At 32.6% G+C, this 16,570-nt stretch overlaps 2 pseudogenes; one reads left to right on the top strand and one right to left on the bottom strand.

Moving 5' to 3' along the window:
* Positions 1–1,561: 1,561 nt before the first annotated feature.
* On the bottom strand, positions 1,562–6,221 carry LOC112100706 (annotated as a pseudogene).
* Positions 6,222–8,037: 1,816 nt separating this feature from the next.
* Positions 8,038–13,039, top strand: LOC112100705 (annotated as a pseudogene).
* Positions 13,040–16,570: the final 3,531 nt, after the last annotated feature.

The following is a 16,570-nucleotide window of genomic DNA, read 5'->3' as shown; positions in this document are numbered from 1 at the left end:
AACCTTCCGTTTGGTCAACAATTTCTAAATTGAACCTATGGTGAATGGAGGAAAAAGAAAAAGAGATTTATCAGAAACCTCCCCTGAAGTTTGGCATATTCTTAGGTGGTGTTTGATTTTTTTGTTTAAAATCTGAATAGACCTGAATTAGTCTGAATTCTGAATAGATCTGAATGTCTGAATCAGAATAATATGTTTGTTTTTTCGTTTGAATCTTGAAAAATAATTATATAATTATTTTTTTTCAACTTAAAAAACTGAAAATATGTACTTTTACATTTGTATCCTTACTAAATTTGAATGTCAAATAAATAATATATTAAATACCACAATATTTTAACGTTTATAAGTAAAATTATATTCAAGTGAATACATAATGATTTTGAAATTTTAATATATAAAATATCATAAATTTCAAATTTTATCGTATATAATATAAGAAAAAAAACTAATAAAATGCTTGAAACAGTTGATTTGCCATTTCATCTCAAAATTCTCGCATGTAATTTTGATCTTCAATACTCGAGGAGTTGATATCAAAGTGAGGAGGGATTTCATGACGGCTAAAAAAATAATGATGAGATTATTATGTGGAGTAAATGTCTATGGGTGAATTTTGGAATAGGCATGAAAAATAAATTAAAAAACAAGGATATTTTTGACATTAGAAAGTTATTGACTTAATTCAAATGTCTCTATTAAGTAAAAAGCCAAAAAAAATTAACTTATTTTATTAAGTCTAAATTATCTAAAAAATCTCATTAAGTTATAAAACAAACACCTCTAATTAACTTAATTAATTAAGTCACTTTAAGTCATTAAATTAAAAAACAAATGCCACCTTAGTTTAATAGATTATATTTGTGTATTCTCAAATACCTCCCCTGGTGCTAATATACCTTTTCTTAATACCCCTAATTTAGAAAAAAATAATTTGTATACTGAAAATAAAAAATTATTGGTTAGTACCAGCATGTTTGTTTTGGTGCCAAGGGATGTGAATGCAATTAAAATATCAAATCACCCCCGTTACTTTCCAAAATGACTTTGATAAATGAAATAAACAAAAGATTTAAGTCAAATATCAAAGAATCAGAAGGAAGCTGTTTTGCACTGGCCTAATTGCTATGCTTTCTGAATCAAATTTCGTTCAATCTTGGTGTCCCTCTTTTATTCAATATAAGAAGAATGAAAAAAGTAGGTTGTTTTTTACACAAGTGATAGAAATACTTCTTAACTTTAGACAATGTAACACCATACACATCAAAGAAATAAGACAACAAACCATTTCCCATACATAAAGCCAACAAAATTACTATTTAGTACAAGAGATGCAACATAATTTTAAATTTTATTCCTCAAGAGCTACAAGTGATACAAATGAGTACACAAATCAACCATCTGTAGCTTAACCAGAAGATGATGCGAATGCATGAAAATGAAAAAAGCCTACGATTAGTATACATGGTAAGTATGACTAAGTAAAATAACAATTCTGATTGATACTACCACCAGCAACAGGACCTTCATACCTTCTCTTTATTAATCACTAGTTGGTATGCTATAGCCCAGCCCAGTGTAAAATGAATGGCGATCGAGCTCTTGAGCCTCTGTATACCCTCCATAAGTTGTCCTCAACTTCATCAAGGACTGCAAATATATTAAGCAATAGAAAAATAATCGTGATACATTAAGTAACATATGGAGCATGCACCTGCTTTATAAATATCCAAGAGTCTGAAGATAGATACATGGAGCTTGATTTGCCAAATGATCTATCAAAAAAGCCTAAATGCAAAATCTTCATCCATATTCCAAACAACAAAACCAGGCATATCAATCCTTTGCCAGGCGACAATCCTATATATGTAAAGCTTCTTAACAGGGAGCTCCGCCCTTGAATCTGGGGGTCTCCTCTCGTCAATAACTTGAACATTTAGCGTGATTTTCCAAAGACACTGCAATTTTCATTTATAACTCAAACAAAAAAGACAGGACTTATCTAAAGACACTGCAATTTTGGACATTGGCTAACAAGTGTGATTAGGTCAAGACTTTGTATAGTGGCATAGCTCATATTCAAGGTTATTAGGCCAGAGCAAACAAAATTGACAGATCACACTATTTGAGACCATAATCAGGTTGCATCTAGGGGTGGCAAAACGAATAAACGAATCGAATCATAAACTAATTGGGTCAAAATTATGAGGATTTGGATTCGATTCGTTTATTAAACGAATTGAAATTTCAGGATTCGGATTCGATTCGTTTATTAAACGAATATTCGGTTCGATTCGTTTAATTCGTTTAAAATAATTGATAAACGAATCGAATCGAGTCTGGATTTGTTTATTATTCGTTTATCCTTAACGAATCGAACCGAATCAGGATTCGTTTACAATTCGTTTAGAAAAATATAATTAATAAATAAAATTAAGCAAAATAAAATATAAAAAAATCACAAGTTTAACATCCCACAACAAAATACAAATAACTCAAACCATATTATGCAGTCATCTAAATACCAAATTATAAATCCCTAATAATACAAATAATAATAATTCAAATTCAAATTATAAAGTAAGGTAATTTCTTTAATTCTCTTCATTTGTCTTTTTCACCTTGAAAACAAAAATCCTACACCAAAAAGTAAATAAAATGTTATTAACAATCTAACATACTGCAATATTGATAATAATCATTGTAAAATTTCAAAATATCAAATATATAGTAAATTTGTAATATTTTAAAGGAAATAATAATTAAACAAGATAAAATTTTACTTATCACACTCACACAAATCCAAGGATTTGGAGCAGTGGCAAAACGTAGCACTTGCTGGATGCAAAAATTAAAAAGAAAAAGAAAAGGATTTGGAGATGGAAATGAAGTGTAAAATTAGGGTTGATCTTTTGGCTTTATGAGTTATGCTTAAAATTACAATATTAACCTTGATATTTTAAAAAGTTTTTAAATAAATTTAAGGATAAAAAAGTAATTTAATTAAACAAATAATAAATAAATTTTAAACGAATCGACCTATATTCGATTCGTTTATGACCCGTTTATTAAACGAATCCTAAACGAATAAACGAATCAAAATCTTCAAACCCGCATTCGATTCGTTTAATTAGCGAATCAAATCGAATTCACCCATTTATTAAACGAATCAATTTTTTCAAACCCAAACCCATTTAATTCGCATCAAATCGAATCGAATAAACAAATCCTGACCCATATTGCCACCCCTAGTTGCATCTACAACTAATTTTCCAAAATTATACCAATCTCTAACCCAGTACATTGCTAATCAATATTCCTGATTAATATAGGCAGCAATGACTGTATAAACAATTATTTCCAGCCAACCAGGTATGCTAGAAGCCAAATCTATAGTAGAGAAGGTTTTGCAGATCTCCTAAAAAAAATCTCATCTTCAATTTAACAAAATCTAGCATGAATCTCTGTTCAATAATCAGCAGTAATACCTTAAACAAATAAAAAAATTTCAGAGCCATTTTCAATCTGTCACACGGCAGCATAACAAATCACAAGCCATTTTCAATCAATCACAAGCTAACATGCATTTGCAACAATCATTCACCTACAACTAACATTAATCGATGGAAAAAAATGTAAGCGACAGAAATGCTCTAAAAAATTTTCGAGACCCATTATTCTTTTTTCTATTTTTTTACCAAAGAGAATGACCATGTCGTGCTGTGAAATTTGATAAGAAACCACAACGTGTTTGTTTTGTTACTGTTTTGGGACTTTCATTTGGTTTGCTTGTTAATTTTATTATTGGTTCGGTTTCGGTTTTCATTCATCCCAACCGAAATGAAACTGTCCAATTTAGGTTATTGCACAACCGAATCAAATATCAAACGGAATCTGATACAGTTCTTCAATTTTCTGCCCACTCCTACTTCATGACAATAAACAACAAAAACAAAATCCATAATATAGCTTTTGAATTCTTAAAAGGGGGGAGAAAAAAAAGCACAGGTGAGTAAGCTATTAAGGTAAGAAGTTGAGATTAGGCACGTATCGGTAATATTGATATTTAAATTTTACTCAAACAACTCTGATACAAAATATGTAGAAACAATTCAAAATAACAATAAAAATTAAAAAAATATTATTTCAAGGAATCCAAACAGGGTATATGATGAGTATGATGTTGTTTTAAATGCTCAACTGAGGAAAAACAGAGATAGAGAGAGAACATACTATCAACACCAGCAAAGGCTTCGGATTCCTAAGCAGGTGGTGACGCATGGTTTGTCAGGAGGTGGAGATGGAATTCTGATTTGTTGTTGACAATAGTACACGGTTTTTGGCAGATTCGGGCGAAATTACATTCTTATATAAAACCGAGGAAAGGGTGCTGGCCAATAAATGATAAAGGCCTGTATAAAGAAAGACAAAAATAATGTGGGCTTTAGAGAATCAGAAACTTGATAGAAGAGAAGGGGAATATCAACAATTATTTCAAAAGAAAGAAAAAGAAAAAAGCAAGCACGCTTGAAAATTTTTCAAGATAATGAAACCGCATTAATTAACAGGTTAAAATTTTTTGTAAGATTACTGGTTTCTAAAAAATTATATGAACCTTTCAGTTTCACAGAAAGAGAGATAAAGACAAAGACAGTAGGCTACATTAAAAGCACTTAAAAAATCCAGTGCAGAGTACATCTCTAAAAGTACTACAAAATATATACAAGTAAATATTTATAAAAGAAGCATTGAAACGAGTCAGAATGTGACCCACCGTGTGTCCTTGACTGTATATAGCATTAAAGCAATACTCCCCTAGTATGATATGCGCGCACACAATTTATATAGACGCATAAAACAAAAACAGCACAAATCTTATTATTTGTCTTGCTAAAACCCAAGAAATAGCTTATAAAATGAAATGGACCGCCCATGGTTCATACAAAGAAAAGAATAAGCCACATATTAATTGAAGCTAACAACAGACATAAAATGATAAATGAAAAATGCTCACCTTCAGAATGAAGTCAATGTAATGAAGAGCACCATTCTCAAATTCAATTCTGCCACCTGGAAAAATGTGGTATTCACCAGTAACTTTAACCCCATTTTGCTAACCCTTAACTTCTGCAAGCTTTGTGTGGGGAAAATTATAATACCAAATCTATCCCACACAGCATGAGAACAAATCTTAGCCCAAGTGAATTAAAAGTAGTCAAGTATATATTTTATAATGCATAATATAAGATCATACCCTATCCCTGCTTTGGGGCCACTTAATTGAGTGTTTGTATCCTTCCGGTAAAGGAACAATACAGGTACAAGTTTCTTCAGGGCAATACCTCTCTCGATGTTCATAATGCTTTTGTGCTGGAAAGCATTCTAATTGCTTGCAAATTGTCCAGGTAAGGGATGCAATCTGGCCTAGCAGTGGCATTACACACTTTCCAACGATGACCATACTGGTCCTTAGATATAGAAGATTGTTGTGATATTTTCTGATTCTATGACTCAATAGGTTGAGTTGAGCAAGCCCCATTCTGAGCATTAGTTTCCTTCAGAATTTCTGACTAGTCACCAAAAGGAAAAATCTCAGTTGAAGCCTGATCCTTTCAACGGCTCTCAGTGTCATTATCTTGATCTTGAGAATCCTTCTCCTTTTCAATCTGATTAGCCTCATCCATTTATTTTCATCCAAGCTATTCTCTGATTCAATTTGCTCAATTTTATTCAATTCGCCGCCTTCTGTTTCTCCAGCTTCTGAATTTGAATCTCCACCTTCACTTTTAGATTCCTTATCTTCCCTTTTTCTAACATTGTAATTTTTAGACACCGCCTTAGATTCCTCTTCAGACTCAGTATTCTCATCAAAACTCTCCTTCACTAAATTCTCTTCCTGGTTTTGATTAACCATATTCTTAGATTCACTCGTCTCACCATCACCCTCATACATATTCATCTCTTCGTGATTATCCTCCACTCTATTCTCTAACTTTTCAACAGGAACATCATCCCCATCCCCATTTGTTGAATCCTGTCATTCATCACCTTGATTTTCTACGAAAGGCCCAGAAAAATCTCAGATCCTCTCTGTTTCACTTTGCTTATAGGCTCTTAAGAGGACAACATCCTGGATCCCACACCAGTACAACTGATGATGACATTAACATCCAAACGCCAACCAGAAAAAGACCAACAAACACTACTACAGTAACCATTGAACAAAGACATTATCACAGGTTCTTTAGCTATTTAATATTCCATCAAATATAATTATATAATACCTACCAAGGATTTCCGAATAGAAGGCATTCTCATCATTCTCATCTCAAGCAGCAACCTCACCAGTAACACATTCTCATATCATGTTTCCACCACAGGTCGCACGTATAGAAAGAATAAAGTATTAATTAGCTTCAACAGAGCCTATTTCTTTATTTCTTTTTTTCCCAAATAAACCTTCATTCTTATACGTATAATTAAAATATCAACTGAATAAACAAAGTCTATGATTGCTAGTAAAACATTTTCATTTTCAAGCAGAGCTAGATAAGATATCGATGTCGTCAAATAAACCTAATTTAATCTTGAAACCATGAACTGCTCTAAGCATAGCAGCAAAGCCAGAGCCTGACTATAAAGAAGATAATATATATATATATATATATATATAGATTAAACTTTTGTTTTATCTTCCACAAGCAAGAAATTCGACTAGAACATGAAATTTTTAACAATCTTACAAACATTATACACAAATCTCAATTCACGGCAAATAGGGGGATGAATCACTGACATCACCCAATTCATATATTCAATTAATGTATTCCCACCCCAGTCAGCAACGTGCTACCACAGTTGATTAGTTATTAGGGTTAAGGCTTACCGCAAAGAACTGAATGGCGTTAACTAAATAATGAGTTGAAACGGCATCTGCAATCGCATTAAATGGCATTGAACCAAAAGGTAGGGTTTAAATGAATGTTGGCCTGAGACAAAAGGGCGTGGCATATTGGGGTCTTATGGCTTCGTTTTGTTTCAATTGAAGGAGGGAAGCTGAGCGAGAGCTTTGATATGTAAATTTCAACTTAATTTAAGCTAGGGTCTTCTTTCAATTGAAACAGAGAAAGATTTTGGGTTATTAAAGTGAAAGAGATGGAATAATACAAAAAATTAGCAAAGTGAAAGCGAGGGACTACAAGATTTATTATGGGTCCTACGAGCTGAAGGCAATTCGCCATGGTTCTGATATACGGAAAACTTTCTTAGCTTTATCGGTGGTGGAAGTGAGGGTTAGGGCTAGGGTTCTACACAATGTTGTTGAGAATGGCTCAAAGTTCATTGATTTTAGGTTGCGGCGAGAGAGGGGTTTATTCAACACTTGTCGTTTAAATAGTCATCATTTTAAGATATTATAAATCCACCAAACTTGAGCATCACTTATATCTATCATTTATTTATGTTAGTTAAATTATAAGTCATGAATATGCTATAAACTCTGAACATATATATATATGTCACAAATTTATCACACTTTCATGATACATTTGTGACGTATCGAAGGTTCATGTCATTCCACAAGTGCAACATTCGAAATAAGGCCATTGCCCTTGTGAAATTTGCATTACTTCTATTGAAAATCTACATAATGAGTGAACAAGTATATTGTTTTGCTTTACTTTAATGTGTCGCTACATGAACAAGTATATTGCAACATATGTACCATCAATTTTGCTATGTCTTATTCCCAAATTTTATATAATTCAAGTCATTTTGAAATTATAATAACAACAACGGGGCCAAGCACATTTTGTGTCTTGAAGATTTGCGAGAGCTCCATCCTACAAAGTTAAATTATTATTATTGTTGTTGTTGTTGTTGTTGTTGTTATTATTATTATTATTATTATTATTATTATTATTATTATTATTGATGACGATGATGTGCTGTTGATGTTTTTATTATTTGAGAGATGGTAGAATAAAGTTATTCATTTTGAATACTACAAGAAAATTGCTAATAGATGACAAACAACTTATGACAGATTCTAGGTATATCATAAAATTATGATAAACTTATGACATAATTTTCAATCTATCATAAATTAATGATGGTCTTGTGATAGAAATATTTTCTATCATGAATATATGATGACTTTATGATATGATTATCATTTATCACGAACTTATGATAGAATCGTGATAGAAATTTAATCTATCAAGAAATTATGATAGAAAAATTACTTTGACTATATTTGACTCAAATTTTATATATTATTTTATTTAAAAAACAAAAGGTGGTTTTTAATAATTAAAAAAAAATGCTAGCAAAACTGTACCGTTTTGGGTACTTTAAACTTTATTTCTTCCTTTTTTTTTCCCTAAGTATTAAACGAATACACACTTAGAAAATAAAACGTTGCTTCTCTCGTCTCTCGTTTTCTTTGTTTATTTCTTTTATTTCATTTTCTCGAGAAACCATAACGAAATTTTCTTGGGAACCAAACAGTTTACAAATCCTTCGACAAACAGTTTACAAATCCTTCGATTCTGAAGGAAAATGCAGTACTAGAGGTTGAAGCAGCATCAGCAGCAACAAGAAGCACTGGTGCAGCAAGCACTTCTTCAACAACGGCCTCTTAGCCACTCCTCATGTCCAATTTCTCATTTGCATGTTGTTTCTCGTCGCTTATGTGAATCCATTATGCCATGATTTCAATTGTGTTTTCATAATTTCAAGCTTTGATTTGTTCGCGCTATTCAGGGTTAGCTTGTGTGATTTCGATGTTCTTGTTTGTTTTGGTTTTTAATTTTCAATTTTTGCTAGAGTTAGGTTTTGATGATTCTTGTTTTGTAAAAATTGTTCAAATTTATGGGTGTTTGTTCAAATTTTCAAGATTTGTTCAATTTATTTTACTTTTCAGAAGCGTATTTTCGATCTCCTCAGTCAGCTCGCTGCCGCTTCTTAATTCCGTTTCAGGTTGGCGGCGACTAGGGTTGATTTGGAGGGAAGCGTTTTGTCTATCTCAGTATCATCAGAGACTTCGTCTAAAGAGGAAGCTTTACGACATTCAGAAGCCATAAAAGATTTCAGTTTGGGGTTTGCAGAAAGGGCTTTCTCTGCTAACGGCGCTGCTATTGTTTCTGCCGTTATTATTAATCCTCTCGATGTCACTAAGGTTTTATAATGACTCTACTCCACCTAAATTTTCATTTCATTTTTTCTTTATTTAACTTATTCATTGCTAATTTTGTCTGTTATATCAAAAATTTTCTTCCCTTTAATTGTCATTTTCATTATTTTTTATTATTGTTAGTATTATTATTATTTTTTCTACTTTTGAGAATGGTATTGTGGATAGATGTTAATTATTGTTTCTCTTTATCTCAAGAATAAAATCCAAATGTTGTGTCATTATTCTCAGTCCTTGAGAAGCTATGATTCTTTCGGAGAATGAAAGAAAAGGAAGCAAAAAGATGGAAAAATTAAATTTTCTTTATTCAGCTACTTTTCACTATTCTTTTACTAATTATTATAAATATTTTAAACGTGGGCTAAAGTCACCCAATTATTTTCTAAATTTGAGTGATGCTTGTTGCATGGATCCTCTATCTCTTCTCCAGTTTTTTTCAGAAATCCTAGTCTTCACATTGCTTCATCTTTTGAGATTTCATGATGAAGCTACAAAGCTAATAGATTTCCTGCCTTCATCTTCAGACAAGGTTGCAAGCCCAGGCTGCTGGCGTCCCTTATGAGGGTCTATGTTGTACAGCATCTTTTGAAAGTAACATGGTATGTGAACTGCCCTTTTTGGGATTCTTTACTTTGCATTGTACACTATCCGAAATGGTATCTTATGAGGAAAGAAAATGCTTGAAACATTGATATTAGAGAAAGTGGGGTATCTTCTCTATACATGAACAGCCATATCAAGAAAAAAAATCTTAGTGTACTGATATCAAAATGACTTATATTGAGCACACATAACAGTCTTACCAAAACTGAGTGGTATTTTACGTAATGAAATTTCATCAATTGCTATTATGGTCTAAGCTCTTGCCATCGTCTAACTTCTATAGGTACTAAATGTATTAAGTGTTAGATAACTTGTTAAGAGAATGAATCCAAATGTTTTAAAAATGCATGTCATCTGTTTTGCTTTCCTCTAGTTTTCCCCCTTGGTTTGCTTTTGTTAAATTTGTCTCCTCCTTTCCTTCAGTTAGTATTTTGAGAGGGTTGGAATGATAAATGTGATAGATGAATTCTCTTTTCTGTTATGATCATTATGCATAGACATTACTGTTGTGCAAATTTTATTGAACTCGCAAGCGCACGAATCTATTGTACAATAGACTAATGGTGACAAGTGTCGATCTCACTAGGAGGTGGATTTTAATTGTGTGTAGAATTAATTTTGTAAATGGGTGGTTGGATTTCTGGTGAAATTGATTTGGAATATTCTAAAACTTAAATTAAAATGGCGAGAATAAATTGAAGATAAATCTATTGAAATGAAACACTTGGGTATCTGGATCCATATCAACATGCACCATGGGCTAAATATTCCTTATTAATGTCAATTAAATCATGAGGGGGGAATCCACACCTCATGAACCACACTCTAATCAATATGGTGCTAAGGGCTTATCGTGCCAAATAATAATAACCTTGTATTAGGGAGCCGGTGAAACCAAAGCGGTATCTAGACAAAATTATTATTATTTGTCGACGAGAAGTAAAAAAATCCACAAACATTAGAGGGGAAGAGAAAGTAAATTTACCAAATAAAGCTCATGACACATGTTGAGACTTCACCTTCAACCCAAGCTTAAAAGAAAATTAGCTACTCATAATTGAACTAGGGGCAAAATAAAAATTTATAAAAATACATAGAAAATACAAGATGGAGAAGGAATTATAGAAAATGGAGTCCAAAACTGGATTCAAAGATGCCAAATTAGGGGGGAGAGGTCCCCCTTTTATAGATACATTGAGTAAATCATGGTCATCGGATTAAAAACAGTTTGGACGCTTAGGATTGCGCCACGTCATCAGTCAACAGTACCCGGTTTGACCACGCCGTTTGAACAGTGACATGTTTGACCACGTGGTTTGAACAATGACACGGTTTGAACAGTAACGCAGTTTGGTTGAAAATAATCTCATGTATTGCATATACCGTACACGCGTTTTTTTAGTCCACTAATATGCTGTCACGTTACTCTCAATAGTACATAAGAATTTTAGTTCAACAGGATCATGACACCTCATCGGTCAATGCCACATCATCGGTCAATGCCACGTCATCGATCCGTCTATGTGAACATTGTCGTGAACAGTAACGTAGACAGTACCATACATATGAATAGTATCGTACATGTGAACAGTACCATTTTTCCTTTTATGCTCCTCCTAAGGTTTTCGACAGTCTTGAGTTCAAAAGTGATGTTCGTTTTGCCATTTGATCTCTCGTTTATTGTGAAATGACTATGATGTCCCTAAAATACATAAAATACTTAATTAAAATAAAACACACATAATTAAATTACAAGAGGCTTAAATACATAAAAGTAAGGGTTGTTAGTAAGACTTGAAATGTAAAATGACGATTTTCTCCTTTATAAATATACATTTTCTAACACTCAACAATTACTATTCTTATTGCTCTTTGTTATATGATCTTGTGACAAGTGTTGTCTTTCAAATTGTTTCTGTAGATGCTTCCAGATATGAGAAATTCCCCATCATGCACGTGTGCAGTTCCAGGCTCTAAACCAGCTCCAGAATGTAATAAATATAAAGGAACACTGGATGTTTTCTACAAATTCGTATGCCAGGTTGGTGGATACAAGGACTTTATGAATAAATTACACATATATCTAATAAAAAGAACTGAAGTTTTCCAAAAGTGTATAGTTTATGCTGTTGAGAAAAGCTTTCCTTGGACTATTTTTATCCTAAAGAGTTTTATATTGGATCTTTGTAAAACTATTGTATCTCTAAAGAAGAAAGAGATCCTAGAAAGCAGTTGTTATAGTTCACAGGAAAATTATGAAGAAGAAAAACTAAATTCAATTGGAATTACATGTTATTACTCCTAATTTCCTATTTAGATGACGTCATTTTTCCAGTCCTAAAGTGATTTGATCCATGGGCAAAATAACTCCGTAAGAACTGGGATTTGTACAGAATGTCTTATAGACATTTTTTAGAACAAGTCAACTGATGGCATTTTAGTGTACTGCATTATACTTGCAGTGTGATTACATATATTATGGAAAGAGATTTTGTATTGTGTAGTTAATGTGCCTTCAATAAATAGATTTCTTGGTGCTACTGTTAGTGAATCTTAAATTTTGATCTTTAATATCAAAGGTTTCATAAGAGCTAAACATGTGCAGGAGGGATTTGCCCGACTATGGAGAGGCACTTATGCAAGTTTAGCGTTGTCTGTGCCAACAATAAGTCTCTCTTGTACATAAATTGCTTGTGTTTCTTCAAATATTTCATCCCATACATCAGTGTGGCATTGAAATTTTTTTGCATTATGATGATTATTTTCTTTTTTTTCTGTTAATTACTCTTTTCAGGTGGGAATTTACCTTCCTTGTTATGACAGTTTTCGCAATTTGATGGAAAATTCCCTATTGACAATGCTCCAATGTTGGCACAATATGTTCCCCTAGTTGCTGGGTCTGCTGCACGTTCATTAGCATGTATTAGTTGCTACCCCATTGAATTGGCAAGGACACAGATGCAGGTATATTTAAACTCACTACTGGCAATGCTTTTTATGAGTTTAATATTAAATTGTCAAATTGGTTGCCTCAAAATTGATTGATACTTTCAGTTTCTCCTGTAAATTATAAGCTTTTTATGAGTTTAATATAGTATTTGGCTTTTATGTTTTAGTGTTGTAGTTCTAAACAATGTATTGCCGCTGGAAGAGGGTATTGCTTCTGGAAGTCTTGCTATTGGAATATTTCCATTAATCTTTGGAAATTTTGTTGGAGAACTTGGCTCGGTGGCCGGAATTTGAATTACTTTTCTTGGAGTTTAAATGGAATTTAACTGTTGTTTTATATTTTGGCATTCTGATTTTTAAGCCATCGAAAAATCGTTATCCAACAAGAAGTTTTTAAGCCTATCATACCAAACTCTAGGTGCTTGTTTTAGACCATACAAAACCTTAGATAACTTATACACATGATCTGGAAAATTTTCATTTTCAAAACCAGGAGGTTGTTTCACATAAACTTCCTCCATAATATAACCATTTAAGAAAGCACTCTTGACATCCATTTGATATAAAATAAAATCCTTATGACATGCATATGCTAACAACATCCTAATGGATTCTAACCTTGCTACAGGTGCAAAAGTTTCATTAAAATCAATTCCTTCTTCTTGGTTGTAACCTTGAGCCACTAATCTAGCTTTATTTCTTACAACCACACCAAATTCATCCATTTTGTTTTTAAATACCTATTTAGTGCCTATAATGGATTGATGTTCTGGATTTAGAACTAACTCCCACACATTGTTTCTCTCAAATTGATTCAACTCTTCTTGCATTTCCATAATCCAAGATTCATCATTTTCTGCATCCGCAAAGGATTTTGGTTCAATTTGAGAAATAAATGCAGCATGCTCACATGTGTTCCTAAGAGATGATCTAGTGGTAACACCTCGTGAGGGATCTCCTAAAATTACATCCTAAGGGTGAGAGGAAACACACCTCCACTCCTTGGGGAGTGTTTGAGAAGTACCTTCATTTTGCTCTACATTTGTTTCTTCATGATGTTCCTCTTGAATTTCATGTGGTGCATCTTCTTGGTTGTCATTTGATGCTTCTTCTTGTAGTTCTTCTTCTGCATTATCATCAACAACGACTTTCTCCGTAGAGGAGGGGTTAGACTCATCAAATGTAACATGCATAGATTTTTCCACAACTAAAGTTCTTTTATTATAAACTCTATAAGTTTTGATTGAATTTGAATAACCAAGAAAAATACCAACATCAGATTTTGGATCAAATTTACCAAGATTATCTTTTGTGATCAAAACAAAACATTTGCATCCAAAAACTTTAAAATAGCCAATGTTGGGTTTTCTATCTTTCCAAAGCTCATATGGAGTTTTATTAAGATTAGGTCTAATCAACACACGATTTAAAACATAACAAGCGGTGTTGACGGTTTCGGTCTAAAAATACTCAAGCAAAGAGTTTTCATTCAACATGCTCCTAGTCATTTCTTGAATAGACCTATTCTTTCGCTCTACTACTCCATTTTATTGTGGAGTCTTAGGTGATGAAAATTGATGTTCAATGCCAAAGTCATTACAAAAATTTTCAAATGCATGATTTTCAAATTTTTCACCATGATCACTTCTAATACAAGTAATAGAATAACCTTTTTTCATTTTGAACCTTTTTAGAGAAAATTTGAAATGCATCAATGGCATCATCCTTATTAGCTAAGAACAATGCCTATGTGTATCTAGAATAATCATCCACAATTACAAATGCATAAAATTTGCCACTTAAACTAGCATATCTAGAAGGTCCAAACAAATCTATGTGAAGTAATTGAAGTGGTTTTGAAGTAGAGACATGATTCTTGCTTTTGAAGGAAGTTTTGATTTTTTTTCCAAATAGGCATGCTTCACAAATTCTATCTTTTTGAAAACTAATTTTTGTAAGACCTTTAACTAAATCATTTTTCACGATTTTTGAAATCAAATCCATGCTTGCATGACCTAATCTTCTATGCCACAGTCAACCATCATCATGTAATGCAGAGAGACATTTATCATTTGTTGATACACAATCTATATTAATAGTATAGACATTAACACATTTATTTCCTACAAACAAAACTTTCCCATCACATGCATTCTCAATAACACATTTTGATTTATCAAAGATAACTCTATATCCTTTATCACATAATTGATTAATACTAAGCAAGTTGTGTTTCAAGTTTTCAACCAAACACACATTTTCAATGAGAGTAGAGGATGCATTATCGACATTTCCAATCCCAATGATTTTTCCTTTTGAATTATCTCCAAATGATACATCTCCACCATTTTCGATCTTAGTAAAACTTGAAAACCAAGAATAATTCCCTGTCATGTGTCTTGAACAACCGCTGTCCAAGTAACACTTATTATTCTTCTTCTTCAAGCCCTGTAGAGAAAATCTCAAGTTTTAGGTACTCAAACCTTTTTGGGTCCTTAAGAGTTAACAATGGTTCCTTTCGGAACCCAAACACATTTCACACCATAATATGCATTTCTCTTCACTGCACATCTATTTTTCATATAACCATTTTGATTACAATAATGACATACAATTTGATTGTTAATAGATGTATTCTTCACAAAACAACTCTTGTAAAATTTTTGTTTCAAATTTGGTTTATAACCAATGCCACTTTTGTCAAATACACATTTTTGTGAGTTTAGCAAATTGTCCAACATCTTTCTCCCATTTGTGAATTTTAGTAGAATTTCATTTAGTTCATTGCTCTTCTTTCTAAGCATTTCATTTTCATTTTTCAAGTCATTCATGTGTGACTCTAAGTGCTCATGTGGAGTGCTAGAATTCTCAAATAATGCAATGCTATCATGCAATGTTTTATTTTCTAATTCTAGGCATGTAATCTTTGCACTAAATGATTCATTTTCATTTTTAAGCTCTATTATCTTCTTTTTAAGACATATATTCTTTTTACCAATCTTCATCAGCTCATCATGCAAATCCTTAAAGGCATCATGTAATTCATCATATGTAGGAAGAACACGTACCTCATCAAGTTCATCACATGATTCTTCCCCAATGGCCATGAGATCTAAATTTGTCATTTCCTGTTGCTCATCATCATCACTTGTTTCCTCATCGCTATCATCCCATGTGGCCACCATAGCTTTCTTCTTGAGTTTGTTGAAAAGAGGACATTTCGGTCGTATGTATCCGGGTTTCTTGCATTCATAACAAGTGATTGACTCATTCTTCTCCTTCTTATTCTTGTAGCCTCTGAACTTTCTCTGCTCATTATTCTTTTTGTAAAATTTTCTAAATCTTCTAGCCAACATTGCCAACTCCTCATCATCCATTTCGCTTTCCCCATCACTCTCACATTTTGAAGCCTTGAGAGAAATGTTTTTCTTCTTTTCCTCATGCCCTTTTTCAGCTGCCAAATCTTCTTCATATGAAATGAGAGAACCAATTAAATCATTAATAGGTAATACATTTAAATCTTTGGCTTCCTCAATGACAGTCCTTTTTTGTCTCCATTCCTTAGGTAGCGACCTAATGATTTTATTGACTTTCTCGCTATTTAAAAAGGTCTTTCCTAGGGCTCCTAGAGTGTTCACTATGTCTGTAAATCTAGTATACATAGAGTACACATTTTCATTTTGTTCCATTTGGAACAATTCATATTGTCGAGTGCACCTACTTATTTTACATTCTTTCACTTGGTTCGTGCCTTCATAGACAACTTCAAGTTTGTGCCAAATCTCATTAGCACTTTCGCAACTAGACACTCTATGAAACTCTTTC

Source organism: Citrus clementina, unplaced genomic scaffold, assembly GCF_000493195.1.
Source record: "Citrus clementina cultivar Clemenules unplaced genomic scaffold, Citrus_clementina_v1.0 scaffold_26, whole genome shotgun sequence".
Classification (NCBI taxonomy): Eukaryota; Viridiplantae; Streptophyta; class Magnoliopsida; order Sapindales; family Rutaceae; genus Citrus; species Citrus x clementina.
The sequence above is the reverse complement of the archived record's forward strand: the minus strand, read 5'-3'. Positions and strand labels throughout refer to the sequence as shown.